Raw genomic sequence first — 27,580 nt, forward strand, 5'->3', positions numbered from 1 at the left:
CATTTCCTTTTCAGTAAGTTGCTAGGAGACAATACTAATAGATTTCTCTGTCGTTTCTTTTTCATATTTTGAAAGTCATTACCCAATTTTTTGTAAATTAGTCCCCATTGGTATTTTAATGTTACTGTCATCATGATTAAAACCAGAATGCAAGAATTGCACCTCTGTTCCTAGTTCTAGTGGCTTTTAACATTATTTCACATTTAGCATTCATTATAGTAATCCCACAAAATGTGCAAAGTAAACTGATGCTTCATAGAGCATGGAGTATAGTGTGTCCAGAAAGTAAGAATTTTTACTTTGAAAATTTTATCAATAGTTTTGGACAGTGGTATCCTGGGGTGCATTAGGAAGAGCACTGCAAACAGGTCAAGAGAGGTGCTCCTGCTCCTCTACTCAGTCCTAGTGAGGCCACATCTGGAGTGCTGCGTCTAGTAAGAGAGAGCCATGGAGATCTTGGAGTGGATCCAGCAGAGACCAACGAAGATGTTTAGGGGACTGGAGCATCTCACAAGGACAGGTCAAGGGAGCTGGGCCTGTTCAGGCTTGAGAAGAGGGAGATTATCAATGCATACAAATATCATAAGGGCAGATGTCAAGAGGATGGGCCCAGACTCTTTTCAGTGGTGCCCAGCGAAGGGATGATAAAGGGCAACGGGCACAAAACTGAAACACAGGAAGTTCCATCCAAATATGAGGAAAAACCGTTTTACTTTGAGAGTGACAGAGTGTTGGAGCATTGGAACAGGCTGCTCCAAGTGGTTGTGGAGTCTCCATCACTGGAGACATTCAAAACCCTCCTGGATGTGAACCTGTGCAATCTGCTCCAGGCAAACCTGCTTTAGCAGAGGGGTTGGACTAGGTGACCTCCAGTGATCTTTTCAAGCCTTATGTATTCCGTGATTCTGTGATTACCTGTTGCTTCAAAACCCCTGTGGCTTTACTTTTTCTTCCTTTAATATTTATAAGCAGAGGTCTACTTGATCCTTCACATCTAAATAATATTGTGTGCCTTCCAGCCACAAACAGAAAAAAAAATGTTAAGCTTTTATCTTCAGTTATTTATCTTAATGATTGAAACTTTTATTAATTTAATCATTAACTTAAATTATAACAATATTGGGGAAATAATTCCAATTAAACAGAAAAATCCATTCTTTGTTTCATTGACTAGATTACTTGTTAATGATCGGTGCTATAATATATGAAAGGATGTTAATTACATCTCTGAGTAATCAGTGTGATTTGTCATCACAACACTTTTATATTTCATGTATTTCAGGAGAAGCTATGTAGATAAGAAAAAAGCTGTGTAGATAAGAAAAAAATTCCACAGTAACACTGCCCTGCTAAAAATGGTATTTGCAGAGAGTTTAAAAGTCATTTCCTGTTCACGCCAAAAAAGGGAAAAGATGACTTGAAAAGAGTAAGACCATATTTAAGTGCCCGCATTGCTAAACGGAGTGGTTAATAACAGCAAAAGAAACTATTTCCAGATGATTTCAGATAACGAGCTCAGTGAGCATAATGGAAACGAAAGAAAAACAGTGCAGAGTGGATGTTGAAGTACCTTTTCACTTGCAGGAAAGCAAATACACAAAACTGTCTAGCAGACAAGGATGTTTAATTAGAAATATGGGGATCAGTCAAGGAACAATTAGAATATAACCAGGGAATAAAAAAATTAATAAACCTGCTCTAATAAAGGCCCACAGCTTTCCTAACCTGCTTCCCACATTCTTCTGTTTTTAGTGTATTTTCTTCACCACACAGTTTACAACCCTGCCGACATTTGTGATTCAAACAGGCAAATCATTGATGCATTGAGTTTGTTCTTGGTTAAAAAACATATATATAAAAAAATTAAAATTAGTCTAACCACAAGTAAAATTTGCAATTAAATTAATCCTCTTATGCAGAACCAGGGGACATAACTTCATGAAATTGATGAATATGAAAACTACTGTGATGTTACATGATGTAACTACATATTCACTGAAAAGATTCAAATATGTTCTGGCAGGATCACACAGATTCAACAACAATACTCTTCTGCAACAGCCTGAAGAGATACTCTTAGTTATTCCTATTTCTGTCTGTCCCTTTTACCAAATATCTTGTTTCTTTTTAGAATTTGCTTTTGTCTGTTCAAACAGAATATTAAGAACTGGAAACTGAATGATTTGGCATAATGATGTCTTAAATCACACTATAATTTTAATTTTTTTTTTGTCACATTCATTTCTTATAATGTTCATATATATATATGGATGAAAGATTGTTTCTTTTCCTGCAATTTTTTAAATATTTTATTTTTCTTAGCCATTTAAAAGATGTTTATGGAGTAGGATGATGCACTGTAATTTTGATTCTATAATGACTTAAACCCCCGTTTCTCTCTCTTCTGTAAGTGCTTCAGACCATAAACACAGGTAAAGCTAAACACTAATGTATGAGAAGGGTTCTTTTTGCCTTTTATATTTTTTTCCTATGAATCAGGACTCATAACTGTTTTGATTCATGGTAATCTAAACATTTCCAGAAACAGGTTATTTTTACATTTTCTCTCTGACTATCAGGGTATGAACTACTACTGACAAAACCATCCATGTGAAAAAAATGTAATAAAACAGATTTTCCTAGGAAAACTGATTTTTAGTTATTTATTTTTACTCTTCTCCAGGCAATAAAATAATACAATATCATTGAAAAAAAAATAGAATAATGAAAGCGTTAACATTTTAATAAAACCTTAACGTGAAGTTCGTGTCATTGACAAATCAATGCAAACCATAGAGACAAAAGAAGGGGGGGCGAAGTATGTCTTACAATATATGTTTAAAAACAGGACCAGAAAGAGTCAGATGAATATGTTAAAATAAATACGTTTAATATTTCTATACAGTTCTTAGCCAGTTGCGGGACCAATTAAATGTTACATAAAACACCCTTAAAATGTCTGCTATATGCTCCTCTTACACACTGTATGAGAATATAAAAATGTTTTTTACTAAGACAGTCAAGAGGATTGTCATGGTTTAACCCCAGCCACCAGTCAAGCCCCACACAGCCACTATCTCGCTCCCCCATCAGAAAGACCAGGGAGAGAATTAGAAAGGCAAAAACCAGAAAACTCATGGGTTGAGACAAAGACAGTTTAATAGGGAAATCAAAAGCCCCGCATACAAACAAAGCAAAACAATGAATTAATTCACTGCTTCCCTCAGGCAGGCAGGTGTTCAGCCATCTCCAGGACAGCAGAGCTCCATCACGCAAAATGATTACTTGGGAAGACAAATGTCATCACTCCAAACCTCCCCTTGCCTTCCTTCTTATACTGAGCGTTATGTCATATGGTCTGGAATATCCTTTTGGTCAGTTAGAGTCACCTGTCCTGGCTATGTCTCCTCCCAGCCTCCCATGCATCCCCGAATTCCTTGCCAGTGTTTCAGTATGAAAAGGAGAAAAGGCCTTGGCTCTGATAAGAACTGCTCAGCAATAACAAAAATATCTGTTTGTTATCAACCCTGTGTTCAGCACAAATCCAAAACACAGCCCCATACTAAGCACTGTGAAGACAATTAACTCTTCAATTAACTACTTCAGCTGAAACCAGCACAAAGACCTAGGTCCATGTCCCATTTCCAGATTAGCAGTGACACCTGAGGAGTATCAGATCAAGGCAGGCTTCTAATGATTTCCATACCAGTACACTCTGCCAGCCTTAGGACAGCTTTCTGTGGCTCAGAAAGAGCAGAAGCCAAATATGGTATTTTCCTATGTGATTTTATGTAAGAAAATTTTGAACCTATGCAAAATTTTTATATCTAAAACATCTTCTGGAAAGCTGTTCCCTATGGGAAGCAGATATCTGAGCACCACTATGTAAGGGAATGCCTGCTCTATTTTGTTCTAACCAGAGCTCATACATATTCCAGAGCTCATCCCAGAGCTCATACATATTCCTGTACTGCAAACAATAAACAAACTTTCCTCAACCAGACTCTCTAGGCAACTCACAATTTAAAAACTTTGATCATCTTTCCAGTCATTTGTCTCTTTTCCAGAATGAAGACACCTAATCTATTAATTGGTCCTTGAATGGAAATAATTCTGTATCCTTCTTGCACCTATCATCATTTTTTTTGCCTTCTCTGTTTGTTAAATCTTATTTGAGAACAGAGGAACAATTAAATTAATATGATATTTAAGTTGTAGATACATAGGGGACTTGCAGTGAAGTAATGCACTTCATTTGGTTTTTCTTCTTTCACATTAATACTCTGTAACTTTTTTAAGCTATTTTTTAACATTCATTTAGACTTTTTTGCAGAATGTTTGGTAATAATTTTTTATAAGTAATACTATGATTTCTTTTGTTTTTCAAAATAGTTCTTTAGTTATCCAGGATAAATGACACAAAACCAATTTATGATTGTGACCTTGTAGTAGATGCTATTAGAGAATTAATTCTAATGAAAAGCCTTGACATTTTAAAGTTCAAAAAATTGCTACTTAGAATAGAAAATGAAATAAAATTAATGAAAGCACAAAGTCATGAACGTTAACACGAATACTATGTATGTATGTTTGGATCATTTTAAAGATAGACACTTCCAAGTTTACCAACTTTAAAATGGAAGACAAATATTTTCAGTTTAATTTTATTATGTGTTCCTAAGAGGTTTTTAAGCTTACCTGATACTATAGATTGCAGTTAAATTAGCTGGGACTGTATATACAAACAATCAAAAAAAAGTGCCTTATAACAGTGGTAGCCACACTTCCAGTTACTTCCACAAAGACATCAAGTGCTATCAATGCCATCTTCAATACTTTTTTTGGTAAAAAATAATTTACCATCAGGAGAACAGATATCTGGTGGTCAAAACGACCAGATAGCTGTATTCTGAGTAAAATTAAACAATCCCTTCTCCATTTGCCTCAGACTCTATATGAATATATCTATTGGAGAGACTATATGGAAAAGAATTTCCCATCAGCAGATGCTATCATTCTCAACACCATAAAGCAGAAAGAGCAAATGTATCTAAAAGGATATTGTAAGAAGCATTTTCCTAAGCTTAATTCTTTATTGACATAAGGCTATTAGTAGACTTCAGAGTGAATTTCTTGATGTGTTGTGTTAGTAATTAGGAATGCAAGCAACAAGAGTAGATAGAGATCTTTATTACTTATGCTAAAAATAAATTAATTATTTTATAAATAATTATTTTATAAATTCCACTCAAAACCACCAGTGGTTCCAGGGGTTTGTAGACCTACATTGTAGATGTAATATCGTAACATCAGAGCCCTTAAAACTACTACTACATTAGCGAGAAGCAAGTTAGTTGAACTTCTTCACAATATCTGTCACCTGCCTTGATAATATATCATAGCTTCAAACCTTAATAATGTAAAAAGTGTCATGAACTTTCTTAAGAGATAAAAAACAGTTACTTTGTTTTAATTCTCTTCTTTGCTGTTAGTAGATCTGCAGGATCTGTGATTTGTCATAAATATTCTGCCTGGAGTGGGAGTAGGTAAAATGGAGGTTGAATATCATGGATGATACGCCAAATTTTTCTAAGATGTTTGGTATCTGACAAAGTTATCTGTATTTCTGCTAGTTAACAAGATAGAAAATCAGCTGGAGAGAAATGAGAGAGGAAAATGCTCTGGGACTAGAGATGCTCCTATGGCATTATAGTACTGAAAAAAAGGTGATCAGACCTCAAAACTCCTGTACAGGAGCCACAGACAGAGCAGGTTGGAAGAGATCCAGACCAAAGGATGTGTTACCAGCCCTTTATGCTGAGAGTACTTTCAAAATCCATAATACTCAGTGAGTGCTGAGGGAAGTATAGAGCAAATGTGAAGAAATGCAGCTTCTGAGATACATATAGATACAAGATAAGTAACTCTAGAAATGTAAGCAGTGGGGAAAATAGACTAGGATCCTGACTTCCATTTTCTTAGTTTGTGTTTTTGCTTACACAGTGAAAAGCCTGACCTGTTGTTTCAACTTTGTAGCAAGATGTCTGACTTTAACTACTGAATAATAAATCTTTTCTATACAGTTGTGTACTGCAGGGGAAAAACGAAACTAAAGAATGTTGAATCCATAGTGCATCTAGCAATTGCTACTCCAGAAAAGGTATTAAATTCTGGAAAAGAAGGACCCACGCGTGCCCTCAAGACAAGTGTGCCCATTGTGCTGGGGACTGATTCTTGCAAATTGCTAAAGGAGCTGTTTATCTTCTGATGATAAATTTTAGGTGGATGATTAGTAGCTTCTGTGGCTCTAAGAAAGCCTTAAAATGTCATATATACTTAAGTAGAAACTCCAGAAAACCGACCATTTATATATATCCTCCAGTAATTTCTAGGGATGGAAAAGGTACAGTGGACAAACACTTGGCATTAAAAGGGTACAGTCAGGTTAAAGTCTGCTCATCCCTGTTGAATTTGTGTTTGAGATATATATTTAATCATTAATTTTTTTCTGAATTAATTTTTTTTTTTTACTGCTGTCATAAGACTCAGCCTTATAAATCATGGTGCAAAGTTGCTCCATGTTGAAGCCCTGAAATCCAGTGGATGTGTATAGTCTGCAATGGTAAAGAAATCATACACAAGTTATTTTGCATTTTTTGATGGAAAAATTAAAACTGAATACCAGCATAGATTATTTAAGGAGGAACTTTTGTAAAATATTTGAAGGCCAGATAGATTGAGATGTATAAGGCCATTTCCTGATGATAGAATGAAGCAGTATGTTAGAGACCCTCCAGCTATCCTAGAAAAAGCTGGGGTGTCTACTTTGTACAATGTGGTCTTGGTGAAGTTTCAGATTAGTAGCTATGTTAGAAGTTAATTCAGTCTTTTTACCTCTACTCTCACGCCACTTTGTACAGTTCAAAACCAATCCATTGTGCCTTTCCTTGGGAACTGTGTCTTGTGTCCTGTGTTCTCCTACACAGGACAGTTAATGCTTGGCAGGTTGTTCTTCTGCAATTAATTACATTACAAAAATGAAGGAAAAAAATGAAGTTTTCTAATGGCTCCTCAAGACTGAAGACTTTCCTTTCAGTTGTGATACTATAACAAATATCATATGTTTGTGTTGAAGAGGAAAGACTGGACATGCAGATGCGTTGGTGAAAAAAAAAACGAAACAAAAAAACCCCCAAACAAACAAAAAACAGCACAAAAACACAAAACAACTATTTTCAACACCTTTTCACCAGAAAAATTAGAAGACAATGTTTTACTGATGATGCTTATTAGGTATGTGACAAACACCTGTGCTCTCACTCATGTTTTACATTGCAGGCAAAGCATACCACTGAGAGTCAGAGCTAGAGTGTTAAGCTTTACTGCCAAAAAAAGTCTGCCAGAACTTAAACTTTTTGTCTCAGAGCACCTACAGTCATATTTACCTCATAAAATTTCCTACTCACTCTAATCCAAGAACACTGCAGGAACCTTATGTCCTGGCTTCTTTCCCAGTTGTTGCTGCCTATCTGCTCAGGGAAAGTAATTTCTGCAAGGAACAAAGTGCTGCAGACTTTTTCTGTTAAAGAAAAAATTTGGATAGATTCATTCAAGACTCTTCCAGGACAAATACAGTCTTCCTTTCCCTCAGCTAGAGTTGCAGCTTTGCTGCAGTGTCAAGAATCTGCATTGTTGGAATGGGCTGCCCAGGGACATGGTAGAATCACCATCCCTGGAGGTGTTTAAGAAAAGACTGGACATGGCACTCAGTGCCATGGTCTTGTTGACATGGTGGTGTACACTTGAAGATTGGACTCTATGATCTCAGGAGTCTTTTCCAACCTGATCAATTCTGTGATTCTGTAAAAAGTTGGGGCTCTAAAAATTTGATGGTCTCTTATCTTGGAATAATTAACTAAATGTCATCCCAGAGAGGAATATTTACCTGAAAACTGGTAAAATTAAAATCCTTAGAAAAAGTTCTCCAAAGCTCTTAAATTAAGGAGATTCTTAATTATTTTTAAAGAACTTTTTCAAACTCAAACCAAAGTTGTAGTATTCAAAAGTGATGTAAATTTTGGCTTTTGAGCGGAAAAGAGGAATCTGCTCAACAAATTCTGAATAACTTTCTAAAAAGAAAATTAGAGAAAGCATAATTTTGAGTAGGGGTACATATTTTGGGTAAAATACCTTCTGATGGTATATCCAAGCGCCAAAGATTGCACTTCATTTCAATACAGTTAGATCACAGCATTCAGAACACACAAATCATTTCACTGAACATCCCTCTGTATTTATGGCTAGAGACTTTTTATCAAAGTGAGTAATGCCCTAAGATATGTGATGTTCATCTTCACTAACCTCTAGTTCCCTTTGGCGGAGTTAACCTCTGGAAGAACTGATTACTGAAATCCTGGGTTTTTTTAAGAAAAAAAGCAGTGTGAGTGATTGCCTTCTGATTATGTGAGCGAAAAGAGGGCTATGATAAGTTATAACAGATGTATATTCTAATAACATTTGATGTCTCTGCAGTTCAGGCAGTTATCATCAAAATCAGAAAAGAAAGATGTTAAATTTCTTAGAGCTCCTGGTTCATACTTCATACTTAAGAATTTGGTTAAATTGGAAAGATATTTTCTTTGAATTTTCTCATCCTTGGCATCAGGTCCTGTAACCAGAAAAGAATAATCTTATCTCAGGTGTCTTGTCACATCTGGCAAATTAATTTTATCTTTGAAGTAGATCTGTACTTGTCACTAATATTTTTTCCTAAAAGTCTTCCAACAATGTGTAGACTCTTTTGGGTTTTAATTCCTTCAGTTTAATATAGTGATCATACTGCATGTAAGTATATTTTGGGGCTTACTTAACATCAATCTCTGTCAAATAGTCTACTGAACAAACAGAAAGCTGCTAAAAATTTGAGTGAATTGAAATAATGTAATTTATGTCTTCTTCTTTTCTTTGTCTCTCAGAAAGTCTTTACAAATTTCAAAGTCACTTCTAAACCATGAAAACAGGGGAAGTCACACCATCCAAGTTTTAGTATTTTATACTGCTCTATCTGTAAACAATATCATTAAAATGGGTTAAAACTGCAGTAAATCAAAGAACACTAAACACAATGTCTCTTTGTATTTAGGAATGTTAAGCTTTTAAGAGTGTGAAGACAAAAAGAAAGATAAATAATTCATTCAACTTTATCTAAAAAGCCTTAGTTAAAACCAATTTTCTGCTCCTCTTCATAATATTAGAGATATTAAGGTTAATCATCTGATTAAATTACAGCTTGAGCATTATGATTTTTCCTTTTCTCAATCATTACATTCTGTAAGCAGAATAGGCTCTTTCCTTCCTACTATATACGTTGCTGTAGAGGAAAATCTAACCTACAGAGTCCTACTCTTTAATCTTTTCTGATTTCATAAGCTAAAAGCTGTTAGCAATTTCAGAAAATTTTGGTGTTTTATTGGCTGCATTCTAACCTATTTAGACTTCTGAGTATTTCAAGAAAATATGACTTACCATTCATTGCTATCAATTTGTTTTCTACTGGTAATCTACAGAAATGAAGAGGGGGAATTTTTTCTTTTAAAGCTTTTTTTCTTAGCTACTCTATCATATATTAATAGATAAGAGGGTCCAAACGGTATTACGAAATTGAAGAGGGAGCCCAGAGTGCACTTAAATGGTGGATCACTGATTTTCCATAACTGGAATTAAGAACAAACCCGTTCCGTTTCCAGGCTGGTCCAACTCACTCTCTACCAGACAGATCTTTCCCAGGGGAGGGCAGTCCTGAGCAGCATGAATGCCAGCCACACATGCCACTGAAGTCCACACTACTCAATAACAGTTTTACAGCCTGAGGCTATGATTACTCTGGCAAACTTAGCATTGACAACACACAGTTTTAAGCACCAGTGAGTCCATTACCTGTTAGAATGCCTACTGGTGCTGGATCAGTAATAATTCCTGCAGAGTTGCAGGGGAAACCACCAAGAGAACTGACTTCAGGCCAGGCATGGAACAGTCTCTTTAAGAAGTTTAAGATATGTTTTATTTCAGGATACATAATTTATGTAATATAAGCATAACTTAAAAAGTCATATGCTACTGGGCTCCTTGAGCAGAGAGAGAAGTAATTTTATTTCTTTTTTTTTCACTGAGCCACCCATCTTTATGATGAGGATACAGAAGTGTATCTCAGATTTCAACAGAAGTAGAATTTACCACGACTACCTCATGTGGATTTCATTTTGCAGACCTACTGAAATCAATTAGCTTTTCATGTGATAATGTTATGTCTAGACACAGCAGAATAACCCATATTTGGAAAAATTTAAATTTTACAAATATCTTAGAAGATTTTTATCTTTTGGCTATAGAATATTTGCTCCTTTGAAGGAAGTATTCATTTTTAAGAGCAAATGCTAGGAACCCACCTGCCATTTAGCGAAGTATGTTTCATTTCCAAGATCCTGATAGCCATATTCCACAATTTAATAATGAAGGTAATTTAAGAAACTTTATGAGATTTCAAATCCCATTAGTTTAAATTGCTTCTATTTTAAAAACAATATTAAAATATTCTTAGACTATGCTGTGGTTTAAACCCAGCTGGAAACTAAGCACCACACATCTCTCATCCTCCCTTATGAGTGGGGTGGGGGGAGAGAATCAGAGGGATAAAAGGTAGAAAACTCATGGGTTTTCTATGTAACTCAAAAACTGCACACACAAACAAAGCAAAATAAGGAATCCATTTGCTGCTTCCCATGAATTGGCAGGTGTTCAGTCATCTCCAGGAAAGCAGGGCTCCATCATGCGTAAGTGTGACCTGGGAAGACAAATGTCATCACTTAAATGTCTGTGTCTGTCTCCCACCCCCCACCCCTTCTCCTTCTCCCCCAAGGTTTTTTGGGCATGGTATGGTTTTTTTGGGCATGATATGGAATACACCTTTGGTCAGATGGGGGCAGCTGTCCTGGCTGTATCCTACCCCAGATTCTTGTGCCCCCTAGCCTACTTGCTGTAAGGATGGAACAAGAAGCAAAAAAGTCCTTTATGCTATGTCAGCACTGCTCAGCAATTAAAAAAAAAAAATCTCTGTATTATCAATACAGTTTTCAGCACAAATCCAAAATATAGCCCTGACAGCCGCAAGGGAGACATGGGAACATTCTTTCAGGGTGAACAGCAAAAGCACTTTATTAAAATAGCCACCCCTTTTATAGGGGAGGCTTTGAAGGTGCTGGAACAGTGGGCAGAACATGGGAGGAGAAAGGGAGGAGCAAGGGAGGAACATGCAAACTAGGATCATGTAAGGGAAGGATGACCGTATATGGGTATGACTGCAATGCAGCAAATAATGGCCAATCAGAAAGTAGGGATAAAGGGTACAGAAGAAAAGAGGGACTTTTATAAGGAACTTGGAGTACATAACAAAAGGGTAATACAATAACATGAAGGAAGCAGTACAACACCCTATAAAATGAATAAACTAAGAATCTTCAATTCAGAGGGATGTCTCTGAATTAACCACATCAAGCTCTTGGTTCTGATGCCAGTCCTCATGGCTTTCATTCTGGTCTTTCCCAACATAGCCTCATACTATCTACTTTGAAAAAATTAACTCTATTCCAACCAAAACTAGCACAAACCATTATGATGTCTGAATTCTCCCCCTAGTGAATATATACCAAAATCAACAAAATTAATCTGTTTTTATTTTTGGCTCCTTTACTTATTCAATCTTCATTAATTGGAAGCATGAACAAAATGCTGAATGTTAAATTACTTAAGTATAACATTGCTCAGTATTTCCATTTACTAAACTCATGGAAGTGAGTAAATTACTTTCTTAGATGGTTTGTTTCCAGATACACAGCAACTTCTTATTTCTCTAGAGTGTTGGTTAGAATACTCAAGGTTGGTTCAGCTGAGACCATCAGTTAGAATAAAAAGAGTTACTCAGCTTTTGCTTATGACCTTTAAATGTGCACTCAATAATGGAATTCTCTGTCATGAAATAGAAGGAAATTGATGGCAACTATAGCATTAGTCACTAAATGTTGCCTACTACAAGATAGGCACTGAGGTTTAGAAAGTTCATAGCAGATAACATGTAGTAATTCTGAGGCAAAGGATCTTTGTTGTAGCAGTTCTGGTACCAGCTTTTTGTGTTCTCATGGAACATATTCAGATTTTGTGATCTAATATCTGGTTGGGTGGATGTATTTTATTTGTTTTTCAGTATAAAGTATTTAACTGCTGCTATATGTAGACATCAAATTAGGTGCAAATTCTTTTCGTTTCCCCTGATGTAATATATTTTTTGTTTTTCCATGTGTCTTGCTGAAACAGTTAAGATTTTCAGAAAACTCTCTGCTAACAAAGTGCTTATTCTTTACCATACCTTTAAATATTGGGTTTGGAGAGCTTCCAAAGGGCATGTTGAGTCACCATTAGAAATTAACTATTTGTTTAAAACCTTTTACAGACTAATATTAAGCATGCATATGTATATATTTTTATTGGTCAAAGATAACCACTGAGCTCTTATTTTTTTCTGATAAAGTTAGTGAACTCAGATTGTCCTGGGCTTCCTTTTAACTCTATCTTTTGCTCTTTAAGTCCAATATCTGACAACCTTAAGTCCTTCCCTTTAATGGTAAGCTTAAAATAGAACCATAATAGAAATTTAAGTGTTCAACCATAAAAGAGACTTTTGTGACTAATTTTTCCTGTCATCTAGTTTATCACATTATCAGCTCCTTTTTCTTTCAGTATTTCTTTGCTAATTTATAACAGGATAAATATATAAATGTGATTTTACCCTTTATTTTTAAGGTACTGTTATGAATACTAATAGTAATAAATTATACTTCATTCATAAGCTAGGAATAATAAGAAACAAGAAAAAACACCTTTTATGGTTGAAATTTTTGGACAATGTGATTAAAATTAAAGTGTAGATTTCCAAAGGTCAAAAACTAATGTGATCCTGCACAGTTTTAGAAAAAGGACTCCATAGCAATTCACTTTGTCTAAGTGCCAATCAGAGGACTAGAAGGAGCTGATAGTTTTTAGTAGTAGTAGTAGTACTAAACTTGTATCTTAAACCTCAGCTTTTGATTAGGACTCAGCTATGTTTAAATCTAAGTCAGTTCAAATTTTGCTATATGCACATAAACTCTAAAAGTTTTTTAAATTATGAGTTGAAACAGAAAGAAGAAACCATCCAGAGTCATCATCTGACACATATAACTAGCTCACATAATCACATAATGCTGTTCTAAGTACTCTTCTTTTGTCCTAAATGTGTCCATTACTCTTTAGGGTGTGATAGATGAATCTTTATTTTAATTGGACAGTAAGGTCTTCAAGACAGCAAACATCTTTGCTAATCTGTGCTATTTCAGTATTACAATTAGAACTGTCAGAGTCTTAAAGAATATAAAGAATAAATAATATAGGTGCCATATTTTTTATGACTAATTATTTCTAGCATTTTCAATCAATGTTTTCTTGTTTCTCCAAGGTAACATTATATTTTTTTTAATAAATATTACAGTTTGAATTAGTTTTTACATTGAGAAGTAATATTTACAAATTACTAAATGCTAAACTGTAAACTTTATATTACAAAGTGCTCCTTTATATATAACTTTCATTACAGTACACTCACTACATTCAGATTTATTATTGAAATTCTTTTTGAGGTTTAATAATACTCCATTTGGACAGCTGCTTCAGAATTATAAAATGTTCAGTGATCTCAGTTTCAGTTTAAAAATGTTCATACTCTGGAATCATACTTCTTTATTTTCTCTGGACTGCTGCACTTTTTATCACTTCTAGACATATAATTTGAATCCTGTATGATTCAACATCTTGGGAATTTTTCAAGGCAATCTATACAGCCAAAGTTCTGGCTTCTCAAAAAAGACATTGAAACTGCTGATGATAACAGTCATGTTACAGTCTAAAGAGAAACAGATTTAAGTGAACAAATTGCAGTACTGCCATTAACTTTATCGTAATTAGATGTATGTGAAAATGTTAATAAGTAGCAGTTTGGAAAAATACAGGGATACACACGTGTAAATATGTGTATGTAAGTATATGCACATACATGCACATATGCATATAAATATACGTGTGAGAGAGTGTTTATGTGTGTATGTGTATTTACATACAGTTGCTAAATAACTCAGATTTTCAGGGACCTTGAAAAATCTTGGAATCAGACCTTAAAAGAATAGCAATCTTCACCCTTGGTTTGTTCAAATTTGAGCTGATTATCTGTGATGGGATGGTCCACAAGATTTGGAAGTTATCTGTAGCTATTTTATAGATTTGCTAAACAATCACAATAAGAAAAATGAAACAACTGCTTTCCTTTGCAAAAAGAATATGTTGTTATATTTCCAAAGGCAAAATATGTGAGTTCAAAAGGCTGAAAGCACAAAACAGTCTTTAATACACTCAACATTCTTCAGTTAGCGTATTTATGAACTTAAGCCTCATCGGCACTTAAATCAGAAGCTTCAAAATGCAAAACACAAAGAAATTAGCTAAAAAGATAAGAAAATTATTATTCATAACATTCATACTATTAATATTAATAATTAGTAGTAGTAGCAGCAGCAGTAGTAGTAGTTATGATCATGATGTTTAGGAGCAGAGAAAAACATAATTATAAGGACAAAACACCATGCTGTAATTGGATATAAATAATATTAATAAAAAAATAATCTGCAATAAAATGCAAATATCAGAAGCAAAAACATTTTAATCAAAACATAAAACATCAGACACTCGGGATTTTGGACTGTTGTGGAAGATTCCTTTTACCTTTTGCACATGGGATATACAATATCATATCAGACAAGAATTTTCTCTTGGCTACAAACAGGTCACAATGGTGCATGCTGACCCTTCTAGTCACACTTCATACTGCAGTGAATTCCTACACAGTGTCACTGAAATGTGGCATAAAACTGTTCTTACTCTCATGAATGGAATGAATTGTGTTCACAGGACATTTCTGACATGAGTTCAAAGGATTTTCTCACAGAAAGGTAGAGGGAATCCTTATTAAAACGGATGAATTTCAATGGCTACCATCTAAAAGTTACTCATCTCTTCTTAGTTATCCAGTCTCCTTCCATAATTAATGGAGACATGAAGATTCCTCCAAAGGGAAAATAATCTTAAGTATAAAATTGAACAACTATTTTAAGGTAGGTTGAATAATATTATGTATGTTCTTCTCTCTTACTGTTGTATTTTGGATTGACTAGAGCTTAATTTATTATATAGTATTACCCCCTACTTCATTTACATGAGGGACAAAAAATTTTTTTCAAAATTTGATGGGTCTTTGTGGTGGGTTGACCTTGGATGAATGTCAGAAGCCCACCAAAGCTGCTACTCCTCTCCTTTGCGGGACAGGTGAAAAAAATATAACAAAAAGCTCATGGGCCATGATAAGGATAGGGAGAGATCACTCACCGATTATCATCACGGACAAAATAGACTTAACTCAGGGAAAATAGTTCTGTTTATTATCAATCAAATCAGAATAGGATAATAGGAAGTAAACCCAAATATTAAAACCACCTCCCCCTACTCCTCCTTTCTTCCTGGTCTTAACTTTATTCCTGATGACCTCCACAGTGGCGCAGAGGGATGAAGAATGAGGACTGTGGTCACTTCATCACATGTCGTTTCTGCTGCTCCTTCCTCCTCAGAGGGAGTACTCCTCATACTCTTCCCCTGCTCCAACATGCAGTCCCTCCCTCAGGAGACAGTCCTTCAAGAAATTCTCATATTCAATATGACTCCTTCACACAGGTTGCAGTTCCTCACAAACTGCTCCAGTGAGGTCTCTGCCGTGGGGTGAAGTCCATCAGGAATGGACTGCTCCAGTATGGGTCTCCCACACAATCTCAAGTTCTGCTGGCAAACCTGCTTCAGTGTGGGCTCCTCTCTCCATGGGTCCACATGTTCTGCCAGGAGCTTGCCCAGCATAGGCTTCCCACAGGATCAGACTCCTTTGGGCATCTGCCTGCTCTGGAGTGGGGTCCTCCACAGGCCACAGGTGGATATCTGCTCCACTGCGGATCTCCATGGGCTGCAGAGGGTCAGCCTGCCTCACCATGGTCTTCATCATGGGCTGCAGGGCAATCTCTGCTCTGGCGACTGGAGCACCTCCTCCCCCTCCTTCTTCTCTGACCTCTATGTCTGCAGAGTTGATTCTCTCACATATTCTCTCTCTTCTCTTGCTTCATTCACTTCTGTGCAATAACTTTTTTCCCTTTCCTAAATATATGATCGCAGAGGCATTACTACCATATCTGAAGGGCTCATCCGTGTCCCGTGGGGGGTCCATCTTGGAGCTGGCTGTCATTGGCTCTACTGGACAGTGGAGAAGCTTCTAACAGTTGTTCACAACAGCTATCCCTGTAGCTCCCCCAGCACCAAAATCCTGCCAGGTAAACAGCCTTTATAGTTGTAGAAATGTGAAGAGATCTCTTCTGTGCTTGAGTTCTGACATTGCTCCGACATTTTCACTAATTGTAATTAATGTTTGATTTAATGATTCAGTTCCCGACCCTCTCTTTTCTTTCATTAGGAGAAAGTATGAGTAGGTGGTTGTTAATATCTTAACATCAAAATGTTAACTTTCTGCTGTCAGAGGTGGGACAAATGAGAGTCTGTATACCTCAGGGTTGACGGTGAGAAGAAAAGCCTTTATTGACTAACTCACTCAAAATGGCTCCCACCTTATATAGGGTAAGGTGAGAGCATTCTAGCAAGAGGGTGTAACTGGGGAGGAGTTAGGGAGGAGCATGCAAACTAAGGGGATGTCATAACCATATAGGGAAAGTGCTGCACCGCATCAAATAATAACCAATGGGAAAACAGGACTCATGACCATGAGGGATAAAGGAAATTACTAGAACTTAAAGTACAGAACATGGGAAATCATACAACAAAATATGAAACACAACCCAAAATCCAAAATGCATATTCTTAAACAGTTCATAAAGTCCATATCTACTTAGAGTCAGGAAGAATGCTAAATCCGAGGCTCTCCTTTCAATCTTCATTTTCTCACCTCCAGTATTCCGCCTTTATTCCTTCATTGAATTGTCCCACCTACAGGGGCAGGAATGATTCAAGTCAGCATTGGATTTTAGTGTATTTAAAACAAACTAATCTAAATTCACGATTTTTAAAGGATTTTTAAAATCTTTGACATTGTCAGAATGGTTGCTCATTTCCAGGTATCTCCCATATCGCTCCAGTAAACTAATTTTTTGTCAGGATAAAGACATAAAACTTTCAATCAGGTACACTGTCTGGTTGAACCTTTATATAGGAGAAGGAGGATGGAACACCAACTGGAGAGCTCACTGATAGAAAGTGTAGAAACAGCTAGAGTATAGACTCCTAGCAGTGATAGCAAGAACACAGTGAATACAGTATGTTTGGACAAGCACGGTGACCTCTTTGTGTAGCCTGAACTCTTTGCTAAGACTTTGTAAAGAACAGTTGCTTAAACCTCAGTGTTAAGCATGTTTAATTTTAATAAATTGCTAGCCTTGTGTGTACTCAATATATTTACATACAAATATGTCATTTCATTAATTTAAAATGCACAGCTATGTGGTCCTCTCTGCAATAAAACACCTCACACATTTTATGAATCATTGAGATCTGCCAGTAGGTTTGTAATATAAAATAGAGTGGGTTTATGACAGCAGTCTGCTGGTCCATCACCCAATAAATACATGCCATGGGTAGAGGACATGAGGACATTTCCAGGGATCCTGCCAAATCACTGCTTACTGTAAGATTTTTGAATGCTTGGTACTGCCAAAGACATACTAAAACTAAGGAATGTTGAGTCCAGATAACAAACAGGCTGTGTTCAAGGACAGGAAAACAGACAACCAGACAGAACGAACACACCATGGACTGGATAGACAGGTACTGAAGGGCAGAGTGCTTGTTAATAAACGTAATTGATTGGAATTTTTGCACAGGGTACAAGTTTTCTCAAACTGAGTGATCAGTTGATGGCTGGAGGGTGATAGAAGTCTATGTTGCAATGGTCAATGTCATCTCCAGCTGGAGAGTATGTTCCTGTTCTGTCTGGAGTCTCATATGCCCTGTGAAGTCCCACAGGACACTGAACTTAGTTCAACGGGAGATCTGTGAAGTTGTACCTTAAACTAGAAAAATACCCATAGATCCTATGTTGTGATGAAAGGTGCACATATCTGAAGTATTCTAGGGCATCTAAAATTGCTCTAAATGTACATTTTTAGGCACTTTATTTGCTTTCCTACATTTATACATCTAAATTTAGTTGTATGTAGTCTGATACTGAGAAATACCATGAGGTATTCATCTGGTATTGACTCCTGGTGGTTTCAATTCATCTGAACTTTTTTTTTTTTTAGCTGTGAAGAATGTCAGGTTGAAATGAACCCAGTCCTAAAATGCTGATTCTCTTTTGCATTTCAGCACTAAAGATGACCACATTTTGACAAACAGAGCATTTAGTCTCAGAGGCTGTAATTACACAAACGCATGTTGGATTGTTTATGGCAGTATACATATCTTTTGCAGACTCTGGAAAACATAAAAATTTCCAGACTACCCTGAAGGAAATAATGTTCCAACATTGTAGTAGCAATGTAGCTTAGTTCATGACCTCATAGGAAAAAAGATGAACATATTTTAAACCACAACTGATTTCAGTCTCTCACACTCTCATACCCACAAGTCCCAACTCACATTTAAAAAACTTGTGAGTGTTCATGCACTAAGATGCCTATATCCAGGTAGTTTGCACAGGATTACTTGTATGGAGGATTAAAGTGTCAAGCTCTTCCCCACACTTCTTGAGTTCCTCCTGAGGGCATTCTGATTTTAGGTGTGTCTTGTTCTACTCTTTAAGAGCTGACAGTGTTTGATGTCTCTATACTGCCCCCCTTCTCTGAGTCATCAGTGGTTAGTCAGTGTCTCTCTTTCAGAACCGGTTGTCTTGAGCAATTGCAGGTTTGCTAGGGTCTTGCTGATCTGTTCCTGTAAGTGTTAGCAACACAGGACATTTTTATAACATTTATCTCACTCTTATTTTACCCCCATGTGTTAATACTCACTCTCTGGAAACACCAATCTAAAATATTTTTACTACAATTTCCAGAGCTCTAGAAGATTCTCAGACATTGATTTTCTAATGTACTGTTGCATCCTGATAACTGATGGCAAAAAATTGAAAGCTACATTTTACGATTCATAGGTTTTTTCCTCAAAAGATTACCAATCTCTTGGTATTTCCCCTCAGCAGTATAGTATGGTAAGCTTTCAACTTTCCTGGTACGGAATTATAAATGAAGATCACAATTCAGTTCCTTCTGTGCAATCGTTTTATCTCTAAATTCTAGGCTGATCAAACCTTCATACTGTCTCTCTCTGTTGATAGGAATCAGCTGAGCTTTATGATAGACCTTTCTACTTTCTCATTCTCCATCGTTCCCTTTACATTATCACTTTTTATCCATGACAAGCTGGATAAAAATTTGAGAGAAAAGGGAAACAACATTTGCCGTTGATAGGACAAAAATAAATGGGAAAAAGCATTTATTTCACTTGAAGATAGTGTTCTGAATACCCTTTAACTGTCTTCCTGATCATATTTAATAAAGGCTGCTGCATTGGCTAATCAGAATTCGGTTGGTGTAATAACAATGTCACCTAACTGTTACAACCTGCTTCTGAGGCAGGGCAACTGGGATTCTTGTTCATGGATCCATTGGGGTGGATTAGAGTGAAACTACACTGAATGATCAGTGTATACGTGAGGCAGGTTTATTTTAAAACAATTTGGTTGCAGTGGAAAAAAAGTATATATGGATTTTGGTTCTTTTTTATCAAAATATTAAAAAAAATGAATAAAATACATAAAGAAAAGAAAGAAGAGAAGGACAAGAGTAGATAGTGGAGAGGGACTGTATCACCACCTGTGGATCCAGTGAAAAAACTTAATTGCTGCAATTTCAATGTCCCTGGTTGGAGTGATGGTCGCAGTCTTGATCCAGTGGGAGCTCATGCAACAAAGACTTCAATGGATTACATACATTCAGGCTTGCCTGGGAATGTCATGGTACCTCCCCCGTGGGTGAGTTTCATACTATCAGCCTTATTAGGAGGAAGAAAATTGGTGCAATAAAAAGCATTACCCTACCTACACAAGATCTGTTTCTTGTCAGCCTTTTCCCTTATCTGGGGAAAACTACTTTAACGCATCAGTCCTAGATTATAAGGGAAACTATAGATCACAGGGCTCAAGCAGCCCATCCAAGCAAACTTTGGTCAATCATAGCTGACATTAGATAAAGATTGTGATCCAATTTCTATAGGTAGAAAGAAACTTTTAATTATAAACTGTCAATGCCTTAAGGGCAGACACATCCTGGATCTGCCTGGCCTGGGATCAGGAGAGGCTCAACTGCAGAGAAGTGACACTGGAGGCAGATGGTGCTTTTGCAGATCTATATCAGAGACTAGCTGATGTGATGCTGGGCAGTGCCAATAAGCTCGAGGAAGGCAGCAGCCAGAAGCAGCAGGATAAGTCACTAAAGTAGATATCTACTTGCTGACTGTGCGGCTGCAGATGCTCCAGTCATGGTCTGACAGATCTCTGGATTTCTTACCAGGAGGTAAAGGGATACCTCCAGGGTATAAAGGACAGAAGAAGAAACAGTCTTTTTCCATAGGGGTTCTGCACAAACAGAGAGGAAGGTGATTCCTTCTACAAATGACCAAGTGGTCCTTCAAGCAATAGCAGGTGTTCCTGGGGCTCTGACCATGCTCCTTATCTCAGAGAGAACTGAGATAGTCCTGGTAGCAAGGACTCTTGGCATTCAATGCCAAGTTGTCTCAAAGACCTCTGTCACATTCCAGCTCAGGGCCATTTGCCCTTGGTTAGTTCCTTTGGTGACACTGTCAGCCTCAGCTGCCATATACACTAGCCTGTTTCCTTCTCCAGGCCAAAGCACCTCCTTCGTTGTTCTTCCTGTGATGCCAAAGGCAACCAACTGGTGTTCTGCCTTGAGGGACACCACCACCATGTAGTAGCGTGACTACTGTGCACCAGTAAGAGGAGACCTGGGTCCATTCAGAGCCCTTCAGGCTGGAGCCAGTGGCCAGGCAAAGTCTGGTGATGGGTGCTCAGGGTCTCTCTGCCTATGGAAGGGCTGGGGGCACCACTCTGGCCATTCCATGTGAGAGACTGCACTGCTGACCATCCTGCCTCTCTTGGCAGCCCCCAGCAAACAGCCAGAGCTGGCCAGCACCAACACACCCAGTCAGGCTGTCTCCTTCCACATCTCTGCAGCTCCTGAGAGATGCAGCGGGTCAGAACAGACTGGACCAGACAAAAGGCTAGACCACTCCCAACTGCAATTCTGGCCAAAAAATCCTTACAGATGGTCCTGAAGGGCCAGCACATTTTTTATCTCAATTCCTGAGTTGTTTCGCTTTTACCCTTTCGACTCCCACTGTCTCACTGGGGGAGAGTGAGAAAGTGGCTGTGTATTTTGCTCCAAGCTGTGGCTAAACCATGACACCTACTTAAACTATGGTGGTTTTTTTTTTATGAGAAGACATACCATTATATTGTTTCTTAAAAGAAGGCACTGTGAGTTTCTTTTAGTAGACTTTCAGATTTTACCATCCTCTTTGTTGAGTAGATTAACTTTCTTAGTCAGCTATCTTGTCAGAATCTTGTGGAGAGAAGATGTAGTTTTCTTTGTCTAATTTTGCTTTCGCTTGATGTGAATTTTTTGGTACAAATAAACTCTAGAAAAAAAATAAATTTGCCTCTGTGTACACCCCTGTACATATAGGAGTATGGGGATGAGTCTTTAGTGCAGGAGTCTTTTGTGCAGAAATCTTTTCAAAAAACCATTATGATATAAGAAGATACAACATCAAAACTGCGTCCGCCACCTAAAATGCCTCTCCTTCAGACCCTTCGATAGGATACATGCCATGCTTGGCTGATTGCTTGCCTTACATCTCCTGTCAAAGAACAAATGGGAATAGATCTTTTCTATAATACAGAGCAAATGGTGCCTCTGGGTACAATGCCATGGCATTTTCTGAAAAGACTTATTTTTTCAAGATGTCAGATTCTCAGTGATTTATTATCTGAAATTTTTATTCCCATGTTCCTTTTCGTTTGGTGGGTTGACCATAATGAGTTGATACATGTTTACTCCCAGTACTGTTTCATTTACTTAAGACAGAGAAACCTGCATTTACTAACAGTAATAATGAAAACCCTAAGCTACTAATGATGTCAAAAATAATTTATTTCTGCCTTGATATTGAAAATATTGGATCTTAACTAATCACAGTTAGTTAAACAGTTTAAAAACAAGCACTTCAGAAATATAATTTGCAAATATGCAGTGAAGTCTATTGAAAAATAGCTTTGGCAGTGTCACATGAATTCTTTATCTGGAGTTCTAGAATGTAACAACTTGAAAGAATCATAGAATCAAAAGCTAGAAAGCAAACCATTTTCCTTGATGTAAGTTCTGCAATGTGATTTAGTTCACTTCTTTTTTATGAAGCTGATAAGAACTCTTGTGTCTTGGTTGTGTCGGATATGGGCTTGGGAGTAGCAGGTCCGGGAGCAGTGGCAGCTGGAGCCCCAGCAAAGGATGGCACCATGCAAACTGTAGGCACCAGCCCACATTATCTGAAGGAGAGAAAAGGTTTCGTTCCCTCCTTGACCAGTTTTTTTCTTCCACTTCCCACCCAGCACCACCAGGGTGGGGCAATTCATTCTTAAAGACAGTCCCTCCAAAACAATGTTGGAAAATTGAATAAACTAAAAAAAAACTTCCTATAGCTGTGACATCTTGACATGCTTGTAAAAATGGAAACAGTAAGTGGGAAATGCAGTGTTATGCAGAACAAAAGGTAGTATCTGTGTTTCTACACAAATATCCAAACAGAAAGCCACAAAAGAAAAAAATTATGAAACTTCACCTGGAAACAACATAGAACTCATTTTGGAGCTATTTAGGCCAGGCATTTCCCTTGTTTCTTCCCAGAAAAATGTTGGGACATTTCAGATAAATCTCCAGAAAGTAGTGCGATGGTAGTGAAAAGTAAAAGTATTTATCGGGATAAGGTTTTTGTTTTAAAAATATGAAGAATTATCTATTAGAATAGATGGATATCCCTTTAAATGGATAATTTCCTTTTTCACATGAGTTTTAGCCAAATTACCTGTTCCCAATAAACTGTGCTTTCTTGGTGAGACTGATCAATAAACCACTACAGTGGAAGAAACATAGACAAGGAAAATATGCTCATGAATCTCAAGGAAAATTGTGGGGAAGGGTTGACCAGAGCTTTTGAAAATGAGGCTGAAATTATGTCAGCACAAAGGGAACCAGGGATGGCTTTTAATTGAGATAAGTGACTACAACCACTGAGTGGATCAACTAGTTATATTAGCTGACCAAATCAAGCAGTTATATCAGCTCAGTGAATCAACCAGCTGTTACTATTTGTCCCTGAGCTAACCAAAAGATTATAAATGTCTTCTTGAGTTAATCAGACCATTATGGTGGGGGTTATTATATAAATAACTTAGGTAACTGTGCAGCATAGAAAATGAATAATCAACAAATATTAAAGGAGAACAATGGGTTTGAGCTGATTTAAGTACTTATGTTCTTTTCCACATTTTGGGGATACCCAGCTTTTTCATAGTGAGTATATTATAGAGAATGGTAACGAGAATCTCTTTTATATTGTAAACTAAATTGTATTGCAATTAGTACACTCTGCTATGCACAATTTGCGCCTGTATTATGATTTATATACAGTGCTTTATTGCTCTGCTAAATCAAAATCTATGTAACATCAAATACCTCAAGCAAGTAAACTTGTTATTAGTCATTAAATTCCCCACATGAGGAATGTCTAAAAGAATCTGGTGAGAGAGTGTTAGACTCTGACATTTGAGTTGTTGTTATCTTGTCTTTGTGTGTAAAGAGCAACTCTGGATTCTTTTCCGTTTGAAACACTTTTATAAAAAGATTATCTTCATGGACCATGAAATCTCAAATTTTTTCAAGTATTCTGGTAAAGGTCAGATGTAATGCAAAAAAAGAATGCAACATTTCAAGGAAATGGAGACAGAGCAAGTGAAAGAAAGTATGGCTATTTGACTTAATAGTTACAACATGCAGCAGAAAAGGAAGGACTCCTGGTTCCAGGATTTCTACTCAGGTATTTGCTTTTTTATTTTAGCTATGGAATGTTTAAAGCATTATCTTTCTGAGGGGACAGGATAGGAAAGATTATGAGAAAAACTCTCTGACAAAGAGTATTACCTTTTAAATTCAAAATTTTCATGCTGTTTTCCCAATGAATAACCATAGGGACTTCTGGAGAGAAAAACAGTTCTAGCTCTTCATGTATAAGCCAGGTGCTTCAACTTGGAGAAAGCCTGAGATTTCCAAATAGAATTGTCCTTGACACCTCTAGTAAGTTTTCACAGCTTCTTGCTTTCCCTAAATAAGTATAGCAAATTGTCTTTTACTCCTCTGGACTTATAATGCACTTACCAGTATAATGTGGATATCACTTTACAAGGTAGAGAGATACATCTTAATACAGTGTTCGAGGACCTACTTAATTTGTTGGATATATATATATTCTGAATCTAGTTTTTTCCCTAATACTAAAGCCCAGCAAGGCCAAAATAATTTAGGAAAATAATACCTTAATCTTCCTTGAAGATTATCTTATAGCCAGGAGAGCTCCTGAGGAACAGTTAAAATACACTGTTTTGAACTGAATATTTTCTTAATACCTCCTCCAATAGTATTGTCTTCATATCTTTTTGATGTAGTATGTAGCATATAGCATATAAACTTCAAATTACTTTTTTTTTCAGCTATGTTCTCCTTCATTTTTCTATTCTGAAGCTTATTTTAAATGCAGCACTTGTTCCACATACACGGAGGTCCCTGTTGTATAGCCTTCATTGCACTGTAGAAGTCCAGAGGTTCTTTAAATGAGACCCTATGATTTTCTTCCTCTTTTGGGGAATTTCTCTTTGAAACAATATTGTGACAATCATTTATTCTTGTCATTGTAGGCAGAATAACGAACATGAAAATGATGAGCTCTTAACTGAATAGAGTTCAGAAAACATTATATGAAGGAATTTTAATGTTTTATTAACATTCTAACTTTGAGAAAAGCTGCAAAACCATGCAGTTTTAAAGATTCTGAAAACTGAACATCTGCAGCATCTTCCTTTTGAAGATGTAAAGACCACTCTGAATAATAGATGAAAGATGGAGGAGTTTAATAATGCTGGGAGCCTTTCATGTCTGAGTTAATAATTCAAAACTAACTTATAACAATATTGACCTTATAGACCAGTAGGGTATGTAAAGTTCTTGCTTAAAATATGTTATGACCTGAATCTCTTCTTACCTGCTCTTACAAGATCCTAGTGCTACTAGCTGTTTCACATTATCAGTCATTAACAATTAATTTTGTGACATTCTTAAAATAGTCAAAAGAATACAATATTAGAAAACATCATATTACATTAATGACCACAGCACATCAATACCAATGACAACAAAAGTAGGGTAAAGTAGGTTAATAATTTTCAAATGTGAATTAAATACTAGAGGAAAACATATTTCTTTGGAGAAAGTTCATTATTACGAAAAGTTGCAAATCCTCTGTAACATGTAACTAACATTGCACTTGAGGGGAGGAAAGTCTTTTAAGTTATTAAATTAAGATCAATAGAACAGAATATTTTAGTTGGAAGGGGCATACAACAGTGATCTAGTTCAACTGCCTGACATCTTCAAGGCCAATCAAAACTCAAAGCGTGTTGTTAAGAACCTTGTCGAAGTGCTTCCTAAACGCTGACAGGCTTGGGACATCGACCACCTCTCTAGAAAGCCTGTTCCAGTGTCTGGCCACCCTCCCAGTAAAGAAATGCATCTGTTTTGTCAGTAGTATTTGATGTGAACTTGAGGACCTGCTGTCAGCTAATAAAATGATGATGTTTTATGTGACAGGAAGAAATGTTCCTTTTTTGTCCTTGTCAACTGTGCTAGGTTACTGACAAAGATAATAATGTTTCTATAATGCTAGAAGGGAAGTGACAGACCAGCTGTTGAGCATAAAAACATAGACTTCCGTGCAACATATGGATAAAACTGTATTATTCCATACCATGATACTTATACCTGAAAATATTCAGATGACACAATCATTTTGTTACCAGAGTCAATTTAAGTTATTCAACAAAATAAATTAATAAATTTACTTGACTTTAGGTATGAAAAAGTCATGTATTTGTAAAAGTAGATGAAACATAGAAATGTTCTATCTTCTCTAAGCTTTTTCATTAATACGTCATCTTGTTAGATACGTATTGATTATGATTTATTCATCTGATTGTTATTCCAGAGTGAAGGAATATGCTCAAGACATATATGACAAGTTTTACTAATAAAATGCACACTGGAAAATTGTATTGAGTTTCTGTGACCAGGCTCTGGTAGTAGGGGGGCCTACTGGGGTGGCTTCTGTGAAAAGCTGCCAGAAACTTTCCAGATGTCTGGAAGAGACAATGCCAGCTGGTTCCAGGAAGGACCTGCCGCTGGTCAAGGCCACGCCAATCAGGATGGTTGGTAATGCCTCTGTGATGGCTTTTTTTCCTTCTTAAATATATTATTGCACAGATAAAACTGCTGTCAGAGAAGAGCAGAGTGAGAACATGTGAACAACTCTGCAGACACCAAGGTCAGTGGAGAAGGAGGGGGAGCAGGTGCTCCAGGTACTGGAGCTAAAAGATTCCCCTGCAGCCTGTGGTGAAGACCATAGTGAAGCAGCTGAACCCCTGCAGCCTGTAGAGGTCCACTGGGATGCAGAGATCCACCTGCAGCCTGTGGAGGAGCCCACACTGGAGCAGATGGGTGACCAAAGGAGGCTGTGATTCTGTAGAAGTCCCATGCTGACCTGTAGACTCACAGAGAGAGAAATCCATGCTGGAGCAGGTTTCCTGTGGGGGACCCACACTGGGGCAAGCTGTGCCTGAAGGACTGTATGCCATGGAAAAGTGACCCATGTTGCAGTTTGGGAAGAACTGTTGCCTGTGGGATGGATTCATATTGGAGAAGTTCATGAAGGACTGTCTCCCATGGGAGGATTCCTCTCTCAAAGCAGTGTCAGAAACAACCTGTGATGAACTAACTGTAATCCCCATTCCCTGTCTCCCTGTGCCATGGAGGAGCTAGAACCTGCGAATGAGGGAAGGGTGGCAGGAAGGTGTTTGTAAGGTTTGCTTTACTTCCCATTATCCTGCTCTGATTCTGTTAGTAATAAATTTAATTAATATCCCCACTTCAAGTCTTTTTTGCCTGTGACTGTAATCGGTGAGTGATCTCCCAGGTCCTTATCTCAATCCATGAACCCTTTGTTATATTTTCTC

General features: G+C 37.0%; 1 long non-coding RNA gene across 2 annotated transcripts in view; it reads right to left on the reverse strand.

The window, feature by feature from the left end:
* Window positions 1-17,128: 17,128 nt before the first annotated feature.
* Window positions 17,129-27,580, reverse strand: part of LOC120322502 — a 114,466-nt gene continuing 104,014 nt past the window's right edge. For both annotated transcript variants that reach the window (XR_005562263.1, XR_005562264.1), the window contains exon 4: window positions 17,129-17,169. This is a non-coding gene — a long non-coding RNA (uncharacterized LOC120322502). The remainder of the gene's footprint in view (window positions 17,170-27,580) is intronic.

The sequence above is a fragment of the Pipra filicauda genome, unplaced genomic scaffold (genome assembly GCF_003945595.2).
Source record: "Pipra filicauda isolate LSUMZ 115617 unplaced genomic scaffold, ASM394559v2 scaffold97_size2427393_pilon, whole genome shotgun sequence".
In the NCBI taxonomy this organism is placed as follows: Eukaryota; Metazoa; Chordata; class Aves; order Passeriformes; family Pipridae; genus Pipra; species Pipra filicauda.